Consider the following 20,067-nt stretch of genomic DNA (forward strand, 5'->3'; position numbering starts at 1 on the left):
TCAAGATAAACATTGCAAATCCGTTAATGACTTAAGTCTGAAGGTCGTTTACAGCGTATTCAAGTTAACATACTTAAGAGCGGACAAAATCTGCAGACTGTTTAAAGGGACATCTTCATTCAAAACCACATGAAAAACATTATCTTAGAGGATTATAAGTAGAGATATTAAGAAAAATATCACCATTGCGTAAAAGATGTCTAAATCTTATAAACATTTAAATGTAACTTCTATATCGTAGTCTTTATTGCAAAAACATCACAAACATGCACACAACGTATTTTAAAAAATAGTCGCGTTCTGAGAAAACTGGGCTTAATGCAGGTGCGTAAAGTGTCGACCCAGATTAGCCAGTGCAGCCCGCACAGGCTAATCAGGGACGACACTTTCCGCTTTTATTTTAATTTCAAGGAACTCCCTCCTTATCAAAAATCTAGTTTAAGCGGAAAGTGTCGTCCCTGATTAGCCTGTGCTGACTGCTGTGGCTAATCTGGGACGACACTTTAAGCACATGCCCAGTTTTCTCAGAACGGGACTCATATAAACACAGTGAAACTTCAGCTGCATCAGCTGACAAGAAGCAGGGCATAACAAGAAACGGAACGTGTTAAGTCGCTTTTAATTTTCAAATATATAGGTACATCCAGATTTATACAATTGTATGTGCTTTCTTTCGACTGTTTGACTTCTTATGAATATTTAAATTAATTGTAAAAGGTCATGTTGAAATTGTTTGCTTTAGTCCGTAAAAAATGTTTATACTGAACGCAGGTCATCATTAAAAAAAAACAACTCATATCATTTTCAAAGAACTAAAAGAACTAACTCTCTTTAAGGCCACAGCGTCTTTGACAATGGCAAGATTTTCAGTTCACACTGAAATCCGATACCCTTAATATTCAGTAAACAACTAAATTATTGAACCCTCCTTTATTCTAAAACAATAGGAGACTACATTGTTCTAAAAGAAAGAGCTGTCCTGTGGTCCGATTGTGGTTTTCCACGTGAATCACGTATCTTGTTTGTGAGCGTTGACAGGACTGTTGTTAGCATACTTTTCGTGTTTCTTTTGTTCTCTAAGACCAATCTACAATAATTAAATATAAATGAAAATTTGATCCATGAAATGTGGCACTGATTTCATAAACTGCATTGTTTGTATCGAATAATAGTAATTAATTAAACGCTTAGTACTAACGTATCTCTAACCATCTAACCGAACCATGAATCTAACCTCTACCCCTAACCCTTTGCGCTCACCTAACCATCTATAACTTACCTTCAACAAAGCCCTATCTATTAAACCCTAATTAACCTCTAACTCTAACCTATCATAACCTATGCACACCACCATTATCCCTAACCATCTAACCCTAATTGTTTAAGCCAAGTCTCGAGCCATTACCCTAAACATAACCTCAGCATATGTATTCGAGCGAGCCTTATTCTTATATTATAATAAAGAATCTCAAACCATCTATCGAGTTCTGATAACTTTATCTTTGAATTATTATTGTGCATGAACACATTGGTATTTACGAAAGAAAACAGTACACAATAGATACACATTTCCACATTGCTCTGGTATGCACTCAATAATTTGAAAATAGATTTTATATTGATATGCGTGTTGTTTACTTCAATTTTTCTCAATAGTAGATAGCAATTATGGTTCATTACAATCACATAGTGTAAATCCTACTCAAATCAGTAGTTAAAATACTTAAAATATCTTCGTGTCACGCTATAATTGATAGGCTACAAAAGATATGGAACTAAACTTAATTTGCGTCCGAGTCGAAATATGGCAACTGCGAAAAATGTCCGCTTGTTTTGACTGTTTGTTGTTTTCGTACTTTGTTTATTATTGATTACACCGATTAAAGTTATCTGTATTTAGTACAAACCATCCACTTGTGACTGGACCAGTACACTTGGTCAACTCCAATAAATTGATTGATGTGACCCTCGTCAGGCGAACATTGGTATGATGCCATATTTAGCAAGCGTAGCGCAGTTGCGCAGCCTGGTCAGAGGTTACCATGTCCGCCATAAAGTCACGCAGATTTCTCTTTAACGGGATAGGGGAGTTCCTGTTCAGAATACGCGAATACGCAGGCTGGTCTGGAGCTGCGATGGCCGCACATGCCAGAAGACCCGTTTTCGCGTGACGCATGTCTTTTTTTTATACTAGTAAGGCTTGTAGAAGACTGAGTTTGTTAATATATATGGTTCTAGTAAATTAATCTCTCTTCGAAACAAATATCGTTTTATTTTCAATACAATATTGGTTTTATACCTAAAATTGAGATAGAACGTTGTTTGGCAGATAAACACAGATTATTTCGAGAATTATGTTGAATGTTCTGTTACATACGTTTAAAAAGATACTTAGAACGAGTATTTACTTTATTGCGCTCAGGACCTACACGAATTGTTCCGTTGCATATTATATAGTTTAACAACGATGATTGTCATCCGAAAATTCGATGAGAAGAAATTATATAATATGAACACTATTTTAATATGCTTTTTGTAATGCATTCGGACAGCGCAGTTTATATAATAAACCTACGTTAAACTAAATGACTTCACGGTAAAATATAGTTTCGTTTTTATTACATGTTGACCTTACCAGAATGGGTTGAACATTTGTTTACGACAATGCTTTAACAATTTTAACCTCAAGGTGTATTTTTATGGTAAAGAAACATTACGTTGTAAAATATAACAATTTTACACTCTTGTTATATAAACAGGTGTAAAGAACATGAACTTACTTTTAAAAAGTGTGCATGATGTGATTGGCCTTAACTGCCGATATAATTCCCTTGCATATTAGATTATGGATGATAAAAAAATCACAGATCATGTGATGAGTAATATTTTAATTTTCACCCATGCGAGATCCGATCTTCACATGTGAGCAAACTATTATAAGTAACAGAGTCGCGTTCTGAAAAAACTGGGCATAATGCATGTGCGTAAGTGTCGTTCCAGTTTAGCCTGTGCAGTCCGAACAGGCTAATCAGGGACGACACTTTCCGCCTAAATTGGATTTTGCTAACAAGAGACTTAATTTTTAACGAAACATGTCATAAAGCGGAAAGTGTCGTCCGTGATCAGCCTGTGCAGACTACACAGGCTAATCTGGGATGACACTTTACGCACATGCATTATGTCCAGTTTTCTCAGAACACGACTCAACAAAATAGACGACCGTAACCTGCACGTGTCATATGAGGCTCGGTCTGGAAAAGCTGGCCTTAAAGCATGTGCGTACCATCTCATCTTAGGAAAGCCTGTGCAGTCCGCAAAGGCTTATCAGAGACGACAATTGACGTTTTTATATAATGTGTCATTTATGGGAGATCTTTAACTTTATTTTTGTTTAGAAAAAGACTTCCTTCAAACGAAAAATTACATAGAAGCGGATAGTGTTGTCCGCACAGGTTAATCTGGGTATCAATGCGTCATCAGTAACAAAAAGTCGGTCGTGACTTACACTTAAAATCTTTAATAAGGCAGGCCCACTTGGCAACATCGATGAGCGACTCTGAATATTACATGGACGTCAAATGTCCAGTATATAATACCCACAGTGACACATAACAAATAAGAGAGATTCTAGTCATATGCGATTTTTATTGATACGTTTCGTTTATATGTTTTAATGACAGAGTATAAAATATAATACTATATACAATGCAGTATGTGTAATTAATACTAGCAATCAATATATAAATATTGCTTACATATACATGTGTAATATATACGTCGCACATTTAATATGTAGCGATTACATCGCGTTTTCTGACGTATGTTAAAAACTACTTCATAAATATATAAACAAATTGTTCGTTTGGTCTTATATGGAAAACGTTATAACAATTTTCGACATAATTAGTCATTTAAATACTTTGGCCAAGTATTGATTTACCACAATATAAATGCGATATTTAAATAAATAGCTTTCTGGTTACACTTTTGATACATTTATGTTATACATAATAAATATATATCCCATACTTAGTAAGGTAGCACCAATTTTATGCAGTGACATTTTGTTTGCAAAATAAGATAAGCAATTTCAAGGCGCTTTCCACCTAACTTCTTATGTTACATATATATTACAAATATTGATGAAATTTTCAGTATAATGTGAATTCATATTGCACAGAATCTCCATTTATGTAAAATACACATATAAAAATACAGTTTCACATTCAAACAGACGGACGTATAGATGTATTACAATAGTATACATCTCAATACACGTGTTCAAGTATTCCCAACAAGAAATAATATATATAATATATATATACATGATATGTTTACATGGTTCGTTCTTAATTTGCAATTTGATATGATATCTGAGATGATATAAAATGAAATTTATTGCAAGAAAGAACACATTAAATGAACATTTTGTCAGCAATTTTAAAATGCGATTCTCTAAAATATGGTTTGCTATTCGTCAGTAACTGTAATGAAAAATCAAATGTAATGCGTCATCTTCGTTGAAAGTCTACAGTTCGTGCGGTCCTCCACCTTCACTGCTTCAACTTCGCACAGCTTCCTTTCTTACATCACGTATTTTACCGTTGTATTCATGGCTATCCTCTTAAATCACGTATTTCAACGTGGTAATCTTGAGTGTCCAATCGTCGTTTGAGGCATTTTCGGCATCAGGTAGAATTTCGTTTGAATTTTGAAATATGTAAACTGTTCCCCGAGAACGTTCACTTCGATACGATGATTATACAGGTCGCTTTATGCTTAAGAATCGGTTTGATGGAGTTCATAGAAGAAACGTTCACGGGCGACACACGCCCTTCGGAGTCGAGTTCACTGATACACTGTTCAATGGCCAGGGGCCGGTTGTACATTTCATCCACCCACTGGACACGGTGCACGGCCCCTTTATTGAGTCCCTGGTAACACCGGCACAAGGCACTGTCACTTAAACACCGCTTACACATATATTTCGCTGAATCCTCCGACGCCGTCGACGTAAGACTGTCACCAACTGAATCCCGACAGCATGCTCGGGATGTCTTATCGACAACGGCCCTGCTCAGGCGACTGTTCGAGTCTTCTTTAATATCCTCCATGACCGCTCGGAAGAGGTCAGAGCCCTCGGCGAGAAAGGGGCGGTTTGGCGGGGAGCAGCCGAACGGTGATGTAGCCTCGCTATCCTCGTAAGTGTGACCAAACATGGTGACAGCGCATTCAGTTTGGTACAATGTTCTTGTAGTTGGATGGTTTGAGTTTATTTCTAAATCTTCTTAGTTTCTGTTGACTGACACAAATTAGCTTCTGAAGCTGCTAAGTACAGGTAGCCGAAAATTAATGACTATCTGTAGATTTACACTTCACTCGTTTGTAACAGTAAAGTTATTTCCGTTTTTTTTTCAGCGTATCCTTTAAAGGATTTCCTTTAAATGTCTAACGTTATTACTTTATCCGATAAAATGTTAATTCTTTCTGACAAAATTTCAAACACAGTTACAGCCAGTATCTCTCGCCGACTGTTTACGCTACAGCGTATAAATCGTAGTAAATGCCTTCGCTACGTTGGTCTCTCTATCCTTCCTTTTTCTTCGACTGTCGAGACCGATATTGACTAAATGCGCGCTTGCCGATATTTTATACCTGATCTATGGATTGACTTTATTGGATATGTGCCCACGTTAAGACACACCCCTTTTACTTGTATCGATAAACTACGACGCATTATAAACCGTGTCTGTGAAATACCAGTTGCTCGATTTCATCATACTCAATAACAGTTTAGGTTGAAAAACAGTTTCGTTATGTAAAATGGTACAGCCTATCGTTTTGGATTTATATAAATAAAGGACTAGTTATATAAAATATACTTATACCAACTTTACTTTTGTTCATTTTAATGTCTCAAATATTTCATCAGACTCTAGAACAGTTTGGGTTAAAAATGTTTTGTTATGTAAAATATACAATTACGCGGTAATCGTTTTGGATGTTAATGAATGTAGAAAACACGTTAACACGTTACTTTTGTAAATTTTAATTTATAAATACAACACATGTTTCGGCGATTGTCTTCATCAGTGGTATTAATATAAATTTTAACACAATACGTGACGTGAAAGACATACATTATAATAAAATAATTTTATATTTCAACTATATAATGTATTATATATAGAAATAACGTAGACACGAATGCCGTGGATTCTGTTATTAGATACAACATAATAGGGTATGAGCGATATTAAATGGGTACATACTGGCTTCATATTTTTATTCGTGCATTAGGCGCTGACAGCGAGGATGAAGTCTTACGCGTTGAAATTCTGATAAAAACATTTTATCTTTTTTACCACAGAAAAACATTTATCAATGACGTTATAATATTTTTGATCTCATTATTCAAGTTGGTGATATAAGAAATGTCTAGGTTGAATCATAACATGATTAATATGTAAGCTGATGTAAAGGTCCGGTTGATAACTTTCAGTGACATTCAAGCTTCACACACACCCATCTTGGTATTGACAAACAAAATATATGACGCATATTTTATTGTTTATCTGCACTTCTCAATATTATCGAATATAAAACAAATGTTTTTACATGAGCTTTTCCGCATATCAAGAAAATTCAATTTCTTGTTATAATAACCGTAAAATGTGTAAACATCCATTGGCATTACAATTGAAGGTAAACATAATATTCTTTATTGCACGGTATGTTAACGAATTCTTTTTCGGGTGGCTTAATTGTTGTATGTGACGAGCCTAGCACACAATAGCACCACCTTTTACACATTTGACCAACGAAGTATGGATATTGGAGACTTTGCCAGTATTTCATGAATGAACAGACTGGTCTGGAGCTACGCTGGCCGCATATGGCATAAGGCCGGTTTTCGCATGACGCAACTCCGATATTACAATGCACAAAATGTGGAAATTGCAAATATTCATTGGGCAGTGGAGCTGAAGCCCTAATAAAAAATCAATGAAGGGGGTAAAATTTGAGAGGCTAGTCCATCGACCATTTTCAATACTTATTACCTATTGTCAAACTGATAAAATAAGTGCTTGCATTACATCATTAAGAGCTTTTCAATACATACGAGGAATAAACAATGCTTATGTTATCAAGCTCTACAAACTGTACACCGTTTTCTAAGCATTGAGGTTCGATGTCCTATTACAATTTAACAAGAGGCCAATGCTCGCCATATCATTTACTAACAAATCCTGTATGATCCAATAAACTAAGCCCTGATCAATTGATTGAACCCTGGGAATGTTTCTAGGGAACTGGGTCAACTCGTTAGTTATCACAGGCCATTTACCTTATGTCAAACTAAACTTTTATGTCACGCTGATTTGATATTTACGTATTTTTTAATCATACAATTTGTAAGCTGTTTTATACCGATTTATTGTGCGTTATCAGTTAATATTGCACATATGACAACAGCGTTAGCTTAAGGTCATTCACCCCTCTAAATGTGTATTATGGCATTCCAAAGAGTTAAATAATGGATATTTAGAAGCTATTTATTGTTGTTTTTTTTATATCATCACAACTGGATACCTATCTATAATCTAACGACACAAACACCTTTTTATTTCATTTACTGCTTTTTCATCCTTTTGAGTATGTTTCGTGAACAGCAAGTTTAGGCGGAAAGTGTCCTCTCAGATTAGTTGTTCAGGCGACACTTAATTCCAGCATTAATCTTAAGGTGTTTTATATATCTCATTACACTGTTGTAGAAGCTTTTTATAATAATAGTAAACATACTTTTATATATATTTTTAGGTAAAATCACATTTTCCCAGAACGAGGTTCAAATATGAGTCGCGTTCTGAGAAAACTGGGCATAATGCATGTGCCTAAAGTGTCGTCTCAGATTAGCCTGTGTAGTCCGCAAAGGCTAATCAGGGACGACACTTTCCGCTTTTATGACATTTTTCGTTTAAATGAAGACTCTTGTTAGAAAAAATCCAATTTAGGCGGAAAGTCTCGTCTCTGATAAGCCTGTGCGGACTGGGACGATACTTTACGCACATTTATTAAGCTCCGTTTTCCCAGAAAGAGGTTCATGTATGTATAAAGTGGACCAGCATTGTTTGTACCTGGATATTAGTCGTTGAAGTGTTGAATTGTGCGTTTCACGCACCAGAAATGAATACACTTATATGGTCAACAACTTTCAGGACTTACCACGCGATAAATGGAGTAGCAAGCGTAGCATTTGTAACAACAAACTAGCAATAATAAAGGACGGCACCAGTCTCCGACGACGGTCTAATTTGAAGACATCTTTTTTGCTGGCTCAATGACATTGGTGATCAGACTTGATTTTGCAAAAATGTCTCGAACTATCGACACAAACGGGGTCTATCTTTATATATATATATATATATATATATATATATATATATATATATATATATATATATATATATATATATATATATATATATATATATTGTCTATCTAATAACTTATATAACTTATTTTCTACAAAAAGCACGTGGGCACCCATGAGATACACTCGCTAGAGAAATCACGCCATTAAGTGATTTTTTAGACGATATGTATTTGTTGTTTAATAAAACTATCTCTCATTTTAATACATTAATTTATTTGCGTTAATCATCATATGTTAATTTATTATGTATAATATAGGGATAAACAAGCACGCTGTAAGAGATAAATCATGCATGCGAGTGTTAACGCCCGTTTGTGACGGAAGACATTTTAGGCGTTATATATCACATCGCTCCTCTTTCAGTTGTCACATATCGTCAATGATTTACCCGGGTGAGTAAGAGAATTGGCATACGCGCATGAACCACTGTCTTGTCTTTGTACCTTTTTTGACACTCATAGGTATATTTTAACCCATTTATGCCTAGCGTCTAGAAAAAAAGGTCTTGACAAACAGCGTAGACCCAGATGAGACGCCACATGATGCGGCGTCTCATCAGGGTCTGCGCTGTTTGCTTAAAGGAATTTCTGTAAGAAATTTTCTAAATATACAACTTAATATACTCGACATCCCTAATTTTGGAAATGAATTGATCCAATTTAGAAAGATGGGAGGGTCTACTATGCATAAATGGGCTAATTTCTGTTAGAGATCGTGACTTCTTTCAGGCTTTCAGAACACGTTTGTATTAGGTATTAAACTTTCCTTGTGACTACATGCCGTCATACGCCAATGTCCTATTATTGTTAATGCGGTAAATTGCTGAAAAGCATGACACTTAATTTATTGTGGTAGTTTATTTATGGATTGTATGCTTTTTCATTTATGAAATTAGACGTAAGAACTGAGAGCTATTGACTTGGTGACTAAACGTATCGATACTGAACTGTAATGGGAAATTAAATTAAAAAACTAAACTTTCGTTTTTATTAATACAATATTCGCAGAGAATATGATACATAATGATATTAAAACACGCGCGCACATTTTAAGTTCTTGTTTCAGTAACACAACTTTATTAGTGGAATGGTGTGCATTGAAAACAAAATCTGTTCAATCGAGCATTGCATATATTTTTATTAAATCAAAAATGAATTGAACAAATAGTACACATTACGAAAGAGTGTGTTCATACTTGTTGCACAGTTGATGCCGTACCGAAGTAAAGTCCTACACATTAAACGCGTTGTCTCTTTTATATTGAAGATGGCTTATGAATGAAAAACGCTGAACGCGAATTTACATGCACACATACCACTTTGTGACCATATACATGTTAAGGTTTTATTTAACCAAAACTTAATCTGTTTTTGCATGAACGATAGTGCTATAGCAAATCCTGATATAATAACGCCATAGCTTTGGCTTAATTGCCTTTATGAAAAGCAAATGGCGTGATGCCTCCCGTCACATAATATTAAGTGTCAATATAGTTGTTCTGTTTTGTTTTGCTGTGTTCTGTTTTGTTCAAAAGGAAAGGTAAAACTTCAGCTTGAATTGCAATGTCTATTGTAAATTATTGCTAAACACATGCGAAGATGTACTTTCATTACGACCTTATGCGATAAACAAGCCGCTTTTTAAGACGTTTGTAAATAATAAACCTTTGACAAAACTGCAATAAATAAAATTGGATTTTGTTTATTGTATAACCCGTAAAATCGATACTTCGCACAGAAAAATGCACGTTCTTAAGTAGCACATTGACATATTTCATGCATGCTCGCCCTTAGGCAAACAAACTTTCAAACAACAACTCCAAAACACTGCAAAAATCAAACAACTTCATTCCAATTACTGTGATCACAGTTTGGCAAACTAGGTTGAATTCGTCATACATCAGATTATGTTGGACCCATAGAAAATATGATAATATCAACAACAATTTTAAAATTGTTTTGCGATCGTTTTAACAATAACTAAAAATAAAGAATGCCAAATTATTCAAAATAACATCACTAAAGACATATAATTACATGTGCATTTGCACGTTACTTCAGTTGACATTTGGCGTTTCACGCACAATATAATCTCGTTTAGGCTGATTCCGAACAATATTTTCTGTATTGGTTCATGTATTCTGAGTCAATGATTTAATTGTTATCAATAATATATTGTAGTCTCCTGGTTGTTATGATTTCGGAAAGGAGCTTTCCGCAGATGCTTTCCTACCGTATTGAAGTATGTTGAGCATCTGCCCGGCGTGTCAATGCACCTTTTATGACAAATAAACTGCTTGTTTTTTCAGAGTGTTCCGATTATCGACATAATGAATGGCAAAACTTCAGAATTCAGATCAAGAATTTTACATGTTGAACACATTTTTATAGCAGTCATAATGCTATTTTTTATTACATGTGAACATATTCGGGTTTATGGTGACCACGTCTTGGCCGTGGTAGTGCGTCCGTTGTAATACGAAACCAGTGTTCCGTGCGAAAACTAGATTGAGTCGCGTTCTGAGAAAACTGGGCATAATGCATGTGCGTAAAGTGTCGTCCCAGATTAGACGGTGCATACAGTACAGGCTAATTAGGGACGACACTTTCCGCTGTTATGACATTTTTCGTTTAAATGAAGTCTCTTCTTAGCAAAAATCCAATTTAGGCGGAAAGTGTCGTCCCTGTTTAGCCTGTGCGGACTGCACAGGCTAATATGGGACGACACTTTACGCACATGCATTATGCCCAATTTTCTCAGAACGCAACTCAATTGAAGATCAAGATTATGTACTTAATGTATTGACAAAACACAGCCCCGACGATGGCATATTTCAAAAGAAAGCAACTGTAAGAAGTGCTCTTTGTTGACCTTAATAAGATCCAGAACGAAAAACCCTTTCACGTAGCAACACGTTTTCGGTTTTATACCAATTCTTGACATTAAAAGCCATTCGTTGAAGAATAATGCTATTATTCAATTATTTATCGAATTAACATCAGTGTCAAAACTCCCATTTAATCACGTCAATGTTAACAAAGCTAGAATAAGCGGACATTAATGTACACATTTAATTTCTTGCATATCCCTGATAAGGCTATGATTGGAATAAATACCAATTGTCGGATTAACGTTCGGTGCCTAATTATACAGGATGTTTTGATGGAATATATTACAATATGACTTATATTTACAGATTTCAATTAACGATTATCAAAGCTTTTCTTTGCTTATCGTTTCTAACTAAGAAAATTAAGTAACACTTATTTGCTATATTTTCCTTCAGGAAGAAGCTTTATTAGAGCAGCAAGCTGCTTGTTTTGCATTGACAATAGCATTTGATACTAAGTAAAATCCCCTATACAACCTACATGTTTAGTGTGAAATATGGCATGTCATGAAAAACTAAATGCGTTGCACTTTAAGAAGCCCTCTACGATTGATTGATACTCGTTTCTTCTCATTACGTCTTATTACGAATTACTTATCGGTTAAGTATTATATATTTTTTAATATCGTGGTTAAAACAGTGGTTCATATTATCAGTCCATCAGATTGCGATGATATCAATTCGTTAAATATGAATTTTGCCGTGCACGTTTGCACGATATTAACTAGCTAAAATATATATATTTGTGCAACACTTTACTGTCTACAGTCCTATATAATGCACGAAACCAGGGCTCATGTTTCTTAAACATGCTTAAAAACTTCAGACGTAGAAAAAACTTCCTTTAAAAAAAAACTTCTATAAACACGGAAAGTGTCGCCGCTTATTAGCCTGCGCGGATTGCACAGGCTTATTAGGGATGCACTCCTTCAAAATTGGATAAACAAATTATACCCTTGACTTGGTCTTTAAAGCTCAATAGTGGTAGTAATGGTTAATTGTAGAAAGGGCAGACTTTCCTGATTAATTCAAAGCCCAGATTTTGACCCTTTTTACGGTAGATCTTGTGTAATCAAATAAATCGACCCAGACAAAAGTACAGTTTCGTCGGCGATATAGCAGACCACGACTTTGATTAAATTAACACGAAAAGAGGCGCCAATTAACCTAATCTCAACGACTCACCAAAACCGTGCAAACAAGATATTATGCAAATCGTTGATTTATCGCCTTGACTTGAAGTAGTTAACAAAACTGGAATCAAACAAATACTGTTATCCCGCAAAATACAAACACTTGATTTAAAGCGAGTAGCAGTTGTAAGGTTTATGTGTCAAGAAAAGTAAACAAATGAAATACAAATATCGTTAAGGAAGGTAAGCGTGACATTTGTGTCACCAAGAAACGATGTTTGCCGTAATAACATAACACAAACAAATTATTTATCGAATTTTTAGCTTTCTTCCTCCTCCTCCTCTTCTCCTCCTCCTCCTCCTCCTCCTCGTCTTCATCATCATCATCATCATCATCATCATCATCATCAGCAGCAGCAGCAGCAGCAGCAGCAGCAGCAGCAGCAGCAGCAGTAGCAGTAGCAGTAGTAGTAGCAGTAGCGATATCAGCAGCACCACCATTTTCTTCCGTCATACTTTTCTTTTTGTTCTTATTGTTCAGCGACACAAAACTAAGAATCTTTTAAACATCGTTGTTATTTCATACACACTACCCATATTATTGTAAATGCTGGAACAATATATAATGATTACTAGCAGACATCTTCCATATATGTTCCTTCGAGACAGGCGATACGTTTGAGTATGAAATCTGTGTGTTCACCGTGGCCGACGGGACGTGTGCTAATGTGTACTTCATTTAATCTCATTTTTATCCGTTACCCATTTCTTCTTATTCTTGTTAATTAAAATCAACAAACCTAGATATTCTGGAAACAAACGTTTCCATAGAATCAGTACCAAAGCATCTCTTACGAACATGTTCATTTTATCACCGTTAGATCAAAGCAATAGAAGCATGTTGAATAAAAAAAAATTAAAAAACAACAACAACAACAATTTCATTGAGTCAACATTGGCATAATTTAAGTCAGTTTCAAATTGAGAAGTTATGAACTCCCTTGTACGTTCTGGAAATCTCTTCCTACGCATGTTATCTAATCGCCAGCTGAAGTGTTTAATTAACAAGCCTTCGTATTTATTCACGTAAATAAACAGACCGATAGCGTCGAGTATGTATTTACTGTAAGTGAAAAATATCAAATTACAAACACGGTCAATACTTCAGCGATAATAACTCCAGCATTTCACGTCATCGTATATCTGACTTAAAGATGAAATGAGCAATAACTACGTTAACTACTTAGTCAATTTAGAATTTTTTGTCATTCTCAATTGTTTACATATTGGTTGACTACTTTATGGCAACTACAAAACCTGTTAGACAAGTGATTGTAAAATACATGGGCACTGTTGTTAATGTAAATAAATTGTTCTGATCCACATAAAACAACCCATAAAATAGTTTGTACAATAACACACCGATATTAAGATACATAGTGGACAGTTTGGCCATTCTCTAACTATGTACTTTAAAATAAAAAGTAAAGTTAAGTTAAAGTAAAGTAAATTAATGGCGCGTTAAGTCCATTTAAATATAGAGGCTATGTTCGTCATGTTGGAATGTCATCTTCTCACTTAAGTGATAGTGATATAATTATGAGTAGCGCCATGCCAAAATGGGCCTTACACCCTTCCGCTTTAAGCACGCTAGGTTTCGTGGTCTCATACGCGGAGAGGGTAGCTCATGACCATAGTGTTCGAATGCACAGGCTGGTTTGGAGCTACTTTGACCGCATATGGTAAAATTCAAATTTTCACATGACGTGTCATACGATTGGTATTAATAATTTAACACTAGTTCTTCGCATACGTTTCGCCGTCTACTAATGGGTTCACTTTGTCGGCTGTTTCTACTAATCCGACCGACCCTTGTATTTTGTGCAGAATCTCTACTTCTGTTCGGGTATCCCAGCTTGAGTGCCCGATCTTTTGTGCTTATTTCGATAAAATATTTATCAGGTTTGTAATCATTTGCGAACATTTTGATACATTTCGATAATCTTCCAAAACAAACACGTGCATTTCATGTACTGCTCTTTCAAAGTTTTGTTTGCATTTTAAATTTGGAAAATATAAAAGTTCAAATTTAAAATCCTTTCAAAATCGAAGGCCTTATCGACCGTAATTATTTGGAGAAAAAACTTCCAGTTATGCATTAAACGGGTCATTGTTGTTTGTAAATTGCTCTTAGTGTTGTTTTTAACTACGATTAGAAAAATCCGAGATAAGTCTTCTGCACAACAAGAACATCACATCGATTGTACGCGAGGTCGTTGAATTTTTCAATTAGGCTTAGAGCAAACCAGAAATGGCATACACTTATATGGTCAACAACGTCCATGACGCGCGATCCGTGGAGTAGCAAATCGCTCCAAAGTGTAGTGTATGTAAGAACGACTTAGCAACAATTAAGGAATACAGTAATCTCTAAATAGCAACGACTGCATACGGACATGTTCAATGCCATTAGTGATTAGACTTGACTTTGCTAAAGTTGTCTCGACCTATCGAAATAAATTGGGTTTATTTTTGTAAAGTTTGCTGATAACTTAGTTTCTACAAAAAGCACGTGGACATACATGAGATACACGTACAAGTGAAATCACACCGTTAAGTGTTAGTTGGGAAGTATTTAGTTATCGTTTAATAAAACACTCTCCCATTTCTATACATTAATTTATTTGCGTCATTCATCATTTGTTAATTTATTAGGTATCATATATAAACGGATAAATAAGTACGTAGTGAGAGGTAAATAAAAGTCATGTGATTGTTAGCGAAGACATTTGAGAGATTATAAATCATATCGCCCCTCTATCAGTTGTCGCATATCCTCTATCATTAATTAACCCATTTATGCCTAGTGGACTCTCCCATCCTTTTAAATTGGATCAATTTTTTTCCAAAATTAGGGATGTTAAGTGTATTTATTTCTTTTTTTAGAATATTTCTTACAGAAATTCCTTTCAGCAAACAGCGCAGACCCTGATGAGACGCCGCATTATGCGCCGTCTCATCTGGGTCTACGCTGTTCGCCAATGCCTTTTTTTCTAGACGTAAGGCATAAATGGGTTAACCCAGATGAATCAGAGCTTTAACATATGCGCACGAACCACTGTCTCGCCTTTATTCCTTTATTGGCACTTATTGGAACATTGTAACTGCCGTTCAAAGATCAAGACCTCTTTTAGGCTTTTCAGAACTCTTGTTTTTATGACGCATTAAACTTTCGTCGTGACCTGACAGACATTCATACGTCAAAGTCTCATTGTTGTTATTGCGGTTAATTGATGAAAAGCATAAACATTAATTTCTTGTAGTTTATTTGTAGATTTTATGCGTTTTATTTATAGGGCTCGAGATCTGAGAGTTATTGAATTGGTGACTAAACGTATCGACACCGAACACTTATCAGAAATTAAATGAAATAGACTATTGTCTTTTATTTCCTGAAAAGGCCGTGTTCACATATGGCAAAATGACCATTTTCAAAGGAAAATGATGTTGATTTCGAATATAATAGTAGCCGTGAATATTGAATATCAGGGGCGGATCCAGGATTTCTGGTGGGGGGGGGGCGGGAAATTGAAAGATTTGCTTGGGGTCCATCGGGCCGCTAGGGCCACTGGTAAGTGCAGGCCAGGGGGCCGAAGCCCCCCATCCCCATGAAGATCCACGATTTTAGTGATTTTGTAGGCTTTGACAACCACTTCTCGAGCATGTCACGCCTTTTGTACTTTCATCAAAGTACCATCTTATAATGCCAAAAATGTGCATAGTTTATACGTAATACGGATGGATATAGCTGGAAATATTAGCAAATGTCTGTGATGAGTGGGAAATGTTGTGTACGAAAAAGAAGGAAAATGAGTTTAAATTATTGATTTAGATCTAGTTAAGTGTGAAACATCAAATGAATTGACTTTACTTTGGCGATTTTAAGGGGGGGGGGGATACGCCGCGTCCGCCCCCCCCCCTTAAAATCGCCAAGGTAAAGTCAATTCATTTGCATGTGAATATGATTCATATTAAAACATGCGGGTATATTCTAAAATGTTGTTCCAGTAACACAACTATATCAGTATATTAGTGTGAATCGAACAAACATAATTTCGGTTCGAGCATGGTATTTCTAACAAAAAAAGTTTAATTAAACGAATGGTTTACAAGTTATACATTTGAAGCAATAACGTAGTTAGGTCCTTTACAAACACCGTGTGGTCTTTTTTGTGAGGATGACTGGTGATTGAAAATCATCAAACGAGAGTTTAAATAAATACGTACCCCTTCTATTTCAATAAACATGTTAAGATTTGAATTAACCAAAGCTTTTTCTATTGTTGCATGGACGATGGCAATGAAGCAAATACTAAATGGTTAATTATTACATTTTTAGTTTTGGCTTAATTGAATTTATTTAAGGCAAATATGTGATGCCTCTGGTCACATCATATAAAGCGTTTATTTAGCTGTTATGTTATGTTCTTTTTAATAGCGCATATAATGCGTTAATTAGAGTTAAAATGAACTTGTGTAAATTATTGCTTTAACACATGCGAACATGTTCTTTTACAAAGCAATACTATCCGTCAAACAAAATGGCAATAAATGAAAATGAAAAGAAAATTTACCACCCGTAAAATCGATAAAAAGTACATAAAAGTGCACTTCTTAAGTAGCCACTTGACAAATTTCTTGCATGCGCCGTCTTAGGCAAACAAACTTTCAAACAACAACTCGAAAATACTGTGGACCGATTTAGCAGTATTGAAGAACATGAGAATGATCGTATAAAATAAGTAACATATGTCACTTTCTAAACGTTTTTATAGCAATAAAATGAAACTTTTTTGCAGTTCATTGACATATTCAGGTCATCACGTTTTTTTCAGGACAGTTAAACTACTAAGTATTTAACGCCGGTTAATCATGTTCGTTTTTATAGCACACAGGTGGCTTTAATGGGTTTCATTGGCACAGTAAAATACTTAAATTTCTTTCTATTAACTTTAAAAAATGATATTTTTACAAACTGTGTCATTTGTACGTAATCTAGCTCAAGCCAAAATTGAAAATGAATATTTAGTACTTATTGAAAACATATTTACAACACAAAACCACAGCCGATGCTCATTGTTGATATTTAATTTACTGAAAACGAGAACGAAGACCATTTTATGTATCAACACGTTTTCAATTTTTTGTTCAAAGCAAATTTTAGTCAATTCTGACTTAATAGCCACTCTGAACAATAATGACATTACCCATTCTCCTTTAAATATCGAATTAACATCAGTGTCAAAACTTCCCTCTAATCGTGGACATGTTAACAAAGCTTGAATAAGGGGACATTGGTTTGAGAATCTTATGGGCTGCATATCCTTGCCTGGATTAGACCAATCTTCGGATTAACGTTCGGTTCCTAATTATTTAGGGCTATTTCGGGATATAATAAAATATGACTTGTATTTATATATGTTACAGAAGCTTATCTTTGCTTATCGTTCCTAATTAGGAAATTAAGTTACCGTAAATGTATTTGTCTATCTTATCCAGTTGGAAAAAGATTTGTTCTAGAAGCGAGTGTTTTGTATTGACCATGCCCGTTCAAATTTTGTTATATCAATGTACAGGTGTGGCGTGAATATGGAATGTCATACAAAACTAAATATTTAAGCCCTGTTTTCCCACCTCTTTTATTATCATTTTTCGTGGACGAAAAGACATCGGTATCTTGAAGCAATGCTCACTCAAAGTGTTTTTCTGGGTCTAAGTTTAATAACTTTAGCCCCGTTCTTTGAAAAATGGGCTTAATGCATATGCAATCTGCACAAGCTATTAAGGGACGATACGTTCCACAAGCTATTAAGGGACTATACGTTCCACAAGCTATTAAGGGACGATACGTTCCACAAGCTATTAAGGGACGATACGTTCCACAAGCTATTAAGGGACGATAGGTTCCACAAGCTATTAAGGGACGATACGTTCCACAAGCTATTAAGGGACGATACGTTCCACAAGCTATTAAGGGACGATACGTTCCACAAGCTATTAAGGGACGATACGTTCCACAAGCTATTAAGGGACGATACGCTCCACAAGCTATTAAGGGACGATACGTTCCACAAGCTATTAAGGGACAATACGTTCCACAAGCTATTAAGGGACGATACGTTCCACAAGCTATTACGGGACGATACGTTCCACAAGCTATTAAGGGACGATACGTTCCACAAGCTATTACGGGACGATACGTTCCACAAGCTATTAAGGGACGATACGTTCCACAAGCTATTAAGGGACGATACGTTCCACAAGCTATTAAGGGACGATACGTTCCACAAGCTATTAAGGGACGATACGTTCCACAAGCTATTAAGGGACGATACGTTCCACAAGCTATTAAGGGACGATACGTTCCACAAGCTATTAAGGGACGATACGTTCCACAAGCTATTAAGGGACGATACGTTCCACTTAAATAGATTTTTGTTAAGAACAGACTTCCGTTAAAAATTCCATTTAAGCGGAAAGTTTCGTCCCAGATTAGCATGGTGGACTGCCTAAGCAAATCTTGAATGACACTTTACGCAGATGCAGTAAGCCCAGTTTTTCCAGAATGAGGTTTATTTGTTTAATGTCTAAGAATGTGTGGATGAAAGCATCTAGATGCGTTTACTTTGTTATCGGATTCTATTTGTTCTTACATAATTTGAATTATGTCTTTATTTAAAAGTTATCATGAACAACATGTGTAAACATAGATTTTTTTCTTATTCCTCCAAATGTACTACCGCAAATTTGGATAAACAGAATATACACCTGACTTGGTGATAAAGGCTCATGGCTTGTATTAATACAATTTAAGGTCAGACTATCTTGAGTGATTCAAGGCACAGTTTTTAACCCTATTTAGATCCATTTAATTAAATAAATCGACCCAGACACAACCACAGACGGCGATATTGGAAACATTGGCTTTGATTTAATTAACACGGAAGGTGCTGCCAATAAATCGCCTCACGACGACGGAACAAAGCCGTGCAAACACGATATTATGCAAATCGTTGATTTATTACTGTGACTTGAAGCTGTAAACGATCATCATCATCATCATCATCATCATCATCATCATCATCATCATCATCATCATCATCATCATCATCATCATCATCATCATCATCATCATCTTAAGTAAGAAGTTATGGACTCCATTATTTGTTGTGGCAATCTCTTCCTACGCATGTTATCTAATCGCTAGATGACTTGATGAATTTACAAGCCTTCGTATTTATTCACGTAAACAAACAGCCTGATGGAGTCGAGTATGTATATACTGTAAGTGAAAAATATCAAATTACAAACTCGGTCAATACTTCAGCGATAATAAATCAAGCATTAGACGTCATCGTATATCTGACTTAATGATGGAATGAGCAATATCTTAGTTGATTTCGTGTTCAATCTAGAATTTTATGTCATTCTCAAATGTTTTTTAATCTTGGGTGATTACTTTATGGTAACTTGTTACTCGAGTGTTAGTAAAATACATGACCACAGCTGTTAATCAGTTGTTAAAGTTAATAAATTTTGATGACCCA

The 20,067-nt window shown here is 35.4% G+C and overlaps 1 long non-coding RNA gene across 1 annotated transcript in view; it reads right to left on the bottom strand.

Moving 5' to 3' along the window:
* Window positions 1-754: 754 nt before the first annotated feature.
* LOC127874511 (uncharacterized) overlaps window positions 755-20,067 on the bottom strand; it is a 126,584-nt gene continuing 107,271 nt past the window's right edge. The window contains exon 4 of the long non-coding RNA XR_008046959.1: window positions 755-1,087. This is a non-coding gene — a long non-coding RNA (uncharacterized LOC127874511). The remainder of the gene's footprint in view (window positions 1,088-20,067) is intronic.

This window comes from Dreissena polymorpha, chromosome 3 (genome assembly GCF_020536995.1).
Source record: "Dreissena polymorpha isolate Duluth1 chromosome 3, UMN_Dpol_1.0, whole genome shotgun sequence".
In the NCBI taxonomy this organism is placed as follows: domain Eukaryota; kingdom Metazoa; phylum Mollusca; class Bivalvia; order Myida; family Dreissenidae; genus Dreissena; species Dreissena polymorpha.